At 47.3% G+C, this 6000-nt stretch overlaps 1 protein-coding gene across 2 annotated transcripts in view; it reads right to left on the bottom strand.

The window, feature by feature from the left end:
* The window catches only part of DAPK2 (death associated protein kinase 2), a 90134-nt gene extending 86815 nt beyond the window's left edge, over window positions 1-3319 (bottom strand). The window contains exon 1 of one of the 2 annotated variants that reach the window (XM_088446624.1): window positions 3227-3319. The gene's annotated coding sequence lies outside the window, so the exon portion shown is untranslated. Of the gene's footprint in view, window positions 1-2940; window positions 3009-3226 lie in introns of those variants that run through there. The other variant, XM_088446635.1, reaches the window with a different exon arrangement.
* Between the last annotated feature and the right edge of the window lie 2681 nt (window positions 3320-6000).

Below are 6000 nucleotides of genomic sequence, written 5' to 3' on the forward strand. Positions count from 1 at the left end.
GGTAAACTTGGTTAGCATAGATATATTGGGCCATGATAGCAATTAAAAAGTGGAAACCAGTTGCAGTAACACAGATTACTGGTTATCTGAACTACAAGCTTACCAGAGTGTGCTGCTCACTGACAGGGATGAATGGCCTGTGACATTTGCAATCAAAATCTATTCATTTAGCGAATAAACACTGCATGTTTTACAAATGTCATAGTTGGTAAATCTATTAGTGTGTGTATATATATAAATAAAACACACACACATATATATATATATATATATATATAATATTTCCCTGGGGCTGAATATAATCAACTATGAGCAGACAGGAGTCACGGCTACTTCTGCTACTCATATTACTGTATACAGTCAGGAAGAGATTGCACAGTACATATGAGCAGCAGTTACAGTCCTTCCCTGATCTACCTGCAGATAAAGACCGTGCTGCAGAGCTGCCCACTGTGGTTTACTGTCTATTGTAAATATACATATGCTTGTAAAAGTGACTTCTGCAGGAATGATATGCTACTTGTATCCACATTGTACAGATTGTTGCTCTAGGTTACAGCACATTTTGTTTTGCTTGCACCATTTTGTTCAATAAGCCTTTAAGGCTCAGCAGTTTGACTTGGAATAATGTGCGTGACTGAACTGTAAAGAAGCCATATTCTAATGTACATTATCAAAAGGATCCCAACACATGTATACTACTCAGTAAATAATAGTTGTGCCTGGAGTGGTGCTACGCAGTAGGAGGTAAAGATATATATTCTGAATTAGACTAATGCAGAAGGAAAGGAACAGTCTGAGCTCAAAACACTGTGATTTGACGCACTTCATAGCACATTGTACAACTAGGATTTAAATAAAGCACATGGCAATAGACAGGCAGGAGAGCTGTGTGGCAACACCTGTCAAATCCATAAAGGCTGGAAGATTGGCGTCTGCCCACTGCCTGACACCCACTAGATCATTTGCTAGGAAAATATAAACAGAAAATAATTAACCACTATGCTAGGGAGGCATAAATGGGTGGAGGAGACAGGTGGTATATTTGTTAACTGAACTCATTTCACACACCCTATTCTACAAAAACTCAACAGACACAATGCATCTGATGTTCAGGTTTATATTAATAATCAGGAGTATTTCATATCTTGCCAGAAGGCTGCTCCTATGTACGAAAATCATGCAGCCATGTCAAACAGATGACTGTAGAAGAAATGATACTGCTGTATACTATATACATATGACATACCCTGTTGCCTATTGGTATGCTGTTTGTGTGGGCATTAGTGTAATGTGTGTCACAGCCAGTTTAACTAACCCGTAGGGGGGTATCCACTTAGCGATTTAACCAAGCGATTGCACAATAACGACGTCGTTATCGTGCAATCGCTTGCAAATAGCGCATGCATCGGGCATGTTTTGGTCGGAAGTGACCAGCGATGCGCGTGCCCGCTGGTTGCTTCCGACATCGCCCGGACGTGCGGGGATGAGGGATGTGCCTGGACTGAACGAGTGAACGTTCAGTCTAGGCACATCACTAGATATACAAACGAGAGCACGATTGCAATGTCGTAATCGTGCTCTCGTTTGTATATCTATAAGTGGATACAGGGAGAGCTGCACAGTATTTGTGAACATGTACTCCAGAGGTGAGACTGCAGCTAGCCTTAGCTTCTATTCCCAAACTCGGTCCTCAAGGCACACTAACAGTCCTGGTTTTAGTGATATCCATGCTTAAGCACAGATGGTTAAGTCAAAATAAGTGGGTACTAATTAAGTCACCTGTGCTAAACTATGGCTATCCTTAAAACCTGGACTGTTAGTGTGCCTTTAGGACCGTGGTTGGGAACCCCTACTCTGGCCCTATACTACCTAAACTTCCCTATAGTGTCAGCAGGAAGAGTAATAGTCTGTATGCCATAGAGCAGAGGTGGACAACAGGCGGCACCCAATTCCTTTCTGCTTTGTTGCCATACTAGTTTGTTAGACTGTATCACTTTTTTTTTTTGTTAAAGGGTTGCTAATATGCTATTACTGAAAGGTGCCTATTTCATTGATTCAATTAGTTAATTTAACAAATGACTGAGATTATAAAAAATTTGCACCCCTTTTGAAGGTTAGAGGGCAACGCAATGCGGCCCCAGAAGTAAATCAGGTTGCCTATCACTGCCATAGTAATAAGTGATTAGGAGGTGCACTGATGGGAGCACAGGTCATGGAGCAATATTGTGCTGAATATAACTGTAATAATGAGGATGAAAATATATTCCATTTTAGGGTTATTCACTATTATACTGTATGTTCTGCATCAGCCTTTGTCAATGGTCATGTAAGAGGAACAGAGCAATGTTCTGCAATCTACAAAGTGATAGATGGAATGATTGTTTCTCATTTGGATCTATATCGCTTTGGATAAACCGTTCATATAGCTGTGAAATAAACATCCCCTAATCGTCTAATATCACCCACACTGTATATTAGAACGTTTCTTATAATGATTGGCATTTGGAGCTGTGTAAGCAATATATGCTTTAAAGTTTGTTCCTGAAATCAGCTGTGGTTACTGATGCTTTGGTTAAAACATAAAACAAGCCCTGAGTATGTGCATAGCAAATAATAAGAGGCTGAACTTTATTAGCTACTGTATGTGAAATATTGGAAGGAATACAGTGATATATTACACTTTTAGTTAAAACAGTAAACACTGCAAAAGAGCACTAGTAAGGTACTGAAAGGCAAAGCTCTTGCGATGGTCCTGGGCATGTATTATACACAGATGTATATGAGCAGCAGTGACAGTAATTAAGATTTACAGAGCATTAACTACTGTACATCACAGCATATGACGTACATGATGCAGCACACAGACGGTATACAGAGACTATAAAACAGTAAAAACAGATTTCATAAAGTATTGCTGACTTATACAGATCTACTCACTGTGGGGAGGGGGTTCCCCGTCTATCGGAACGTATAGACATTGCAGTACATGACATAAGAGCGCAAGTCTACTCTCCAGTGCAGTAACATTATGGAATGCACGGGAATAAGGTCTAGTAATTATGGACCGGGACGGCAGAACAACCCCCCAGGACGGGAAACTCTTCTCCCACCCTGCACAGTGCGCCCATACTCTATTTGGGAATGGTGCTAGCCCCTGCAATGACATAATGACATTACCCCAGGGGTAAACACGATACGGATCTCTGCTGAGAATGAAACTTACCTCCAGGAGTAGTGAGTAAGGTCCGGAGAAAGTTTAGAGAACTTGCAGCCAGTCTCCAGCTCCCTCCCCCTGTATGCTGCCTGTCACAGTACAGATATCACTGCGACTTGTCAGGGATCTCCTCCTCTCCCTACTTGCTGCAATCACGGAGCACAAACGCCGCTCAGTGGTCATGTGTGGTACTGCTCTCGCGGAGGAAGACGCTTGTGATCTTTTTTTTCTTTTATTTGTCTCCCCTTTCGTCATTCACAGACAGGGCCGGACTGGGACTAAAAATAGGCCCTGGCAAATGCCCACACAGGCCCACCTTGCGACAGCATCTGTCTCCTGGCATAGACTCCTCCCCTAACTATTCCTGACCCCTCCCACTTTAGTCTATGCTCTTACAAATGTAATTAATATTAGAACAACAGACAAGGGGAGATGAGAGAGACATAGAAGAAAGGGGAAGCTGGGAGAGAGAAGAGGAATAGGGGGAGACGATGGAGATGGAGACAGACGTGAGAGGGGAAAAGAGAGAGAGGGAAAGGGGGAGACAGAGATGGGAGAGGGGGGGAGAGGAAGGGGGAGACGGAAAAGGCGGAGAGGGAAACGGGAGAGGAAGGGGGAGACGGAGAAGGGAGGGGGAGATGGAAGAAGGAGAGGGAGACAAAGATACTAGAGGGGGAGAGTGAGGCGGAGACAGAGGGGTACAGAGATGGGGGAGGGGGAGAGGGAGTCAGAGATAGGAGAGGGGGAGAGGGAGTCAGAGATAGGAGAGGGGGAGAGGGAGACGGGAGGGGCATACATAGGAGAAAGAGGGGAACCTGGGAAAGAGAGAGAAGGAATAGGGGGAGACAGGAGAGACATTGGGCTCGATTCAATTCAACGCAAATTCAATAGCACCGGAAATGAGCTCCCGGAGCTATTTAATCCATTGCGCTACTAAGCCCCACTAAGGATTTCTTCTCGCATACCTCCTGGGATGCAAGCAAAAATCCAACAAAAGTCCAGGCGCAATGCTGTTTTCTGCCCTTAGCCCGGCAGAAACAGCATCGTGCCGGGAAGTTTAGTCAGAGAATGCCCGTTCTCACGACTAAATACCTTGTTTAAGGCGCGAGGCACAGGAGAAGGGCATTCTCCAACCTAACAACACGCAGAATTGAATTGAGCCCATGGGACAAAGAGGGGGAGCTGGGCGAGAGAGGGGGAATAGGGCGAGATGGGAGATGGAGGGTAGGAATAGGGGGAGATTTGAGACAGGAGGAATAAGGGCAGGCAGCAGAGTTTAGGAATAGGGGGAGATGAGAAGGGAATAGGGGGAAGAAATCAGGGAAGATAGAAGAGAGAATAAGAGGAGGAATAAGGTGAGATGACAGAGAGACAGAAGGAAATTAATGGCGGAGATGGCAGAGATACCTGATATAGTTTTGGTGTGCAGAGGTTTTACCTACTCACCATATGCAGTCCCCCGTGAAGCAGCGTCCTGCTGTACTGTAGCCGATGCCCGGAAACCCGGAAGTGCGGCTCCTCTGAATGGCATGTACTCCTCGTGTGGCTCCGTTTCCCGGGCAGCAGACTGTCTGCATAGCACTGGCCCAGATTCCTTCCCACTGACCCCAATCCCAATGGGGCTTGGTCGCGGCCAGGGCAGTTTCTAGGGTCTGAGGCTCCCAGTGCGAGCAGTCAAAATAGGCCCCCCCCCTCCCAAGAAGCGGTAATATTGCCTCATCGTGAGGGAGTGTGGTATCACAGTAAGGGAGCATGGTCTTGAAAGAAGACAATGTCAGCCGCTGCACATCCCCCAACTGACATAGCACACGCTGCACACCTCCCAACTGACATAGCACATGCTGCACACCTCCCAACTGACATAGCACACGCTGCACACCTCCCAACTGACATAGCACACGCTGCACACCCCCCAACTGACATAGCACACGCTGCACACCTCCCCAAATGACATAGCACACGCTGCGCGTGCACCCCCCCAGCCCCAATATCCTGCTGCAGGCTGCACTGCACCCCGCACAACTGACATTATTTACACATGCTGCTCGCACCCCCCCTTCCCCCTGCTTCCCCCGTGGAGGTGTAGTTACCTGATGAAGCTGCAGCACATCTCCCTGCTGTGCGCTTGCCTCATGATCCTGCCCAGTCAGTGGCCAGTCCGGAGGGCGGGCGCGGCAGATGGGAGTGGACAGCCTGGCCCCAACCACCGTCCAGAGAGAGGACAGACTGACAAGTGCAGCCAGCAGCAGGACGCGGAGGCCAGTCTCAGCCGGCGTCCGGACTCTTCAGTGCGGCTGCGCTGGTCGCGGCAAGGTAAGGTACTCGCCTTGCTCAGTAAGAGGATTTCAGGAACACGCGGCCGCGTCATGACGCAGCGTGATGACGTCACTGCGTCATGACGCTGCCGCGCATTCGTGCAATCTGTTTACTGAGCAAGGCGCCGCCCGGGAGGTTGTACTGCCGGGTGAGCCTGTGCTCAGCCAAAGCGGCCCATTTGGCCATCGGCTCTTCTGGCATTTGCCAGAAGTGCCCGATGGCCAGTCCGGCCCTGTTCACAGACATATCGCGTCGGCTATGCAGCACAAAATCAGTATATACTACCAACAGACAGGATCCAGGCGGTCAGAATCCCGATGTCTGGGTTAACATACCGACACTAGGGGGTAGATATGCTAACCCTCCCCTTACTCTCCATCCCTGGTGCCTGAACTTACCCTCCATCTTTTAACATGTATAATCCAGTAATAAATGACCTGTGCACCAACTAGGAGGTCTGGAAAACA

This window comes from Taudactylus pleione, unplaced genomic scaffold (assembly GCF_031769625.1).
Source record: "Taudactylus pleione unplaced genomic scaffold, aTauple2 ptg000019l, whole genome shotgun sequence".
NCBI classification, from domain to species: Eukaryota; Metazoa; Chordata; class Amphibia; order Anura; family Myobatrachidae; genus Taudactylus; species Taudactylus pleione.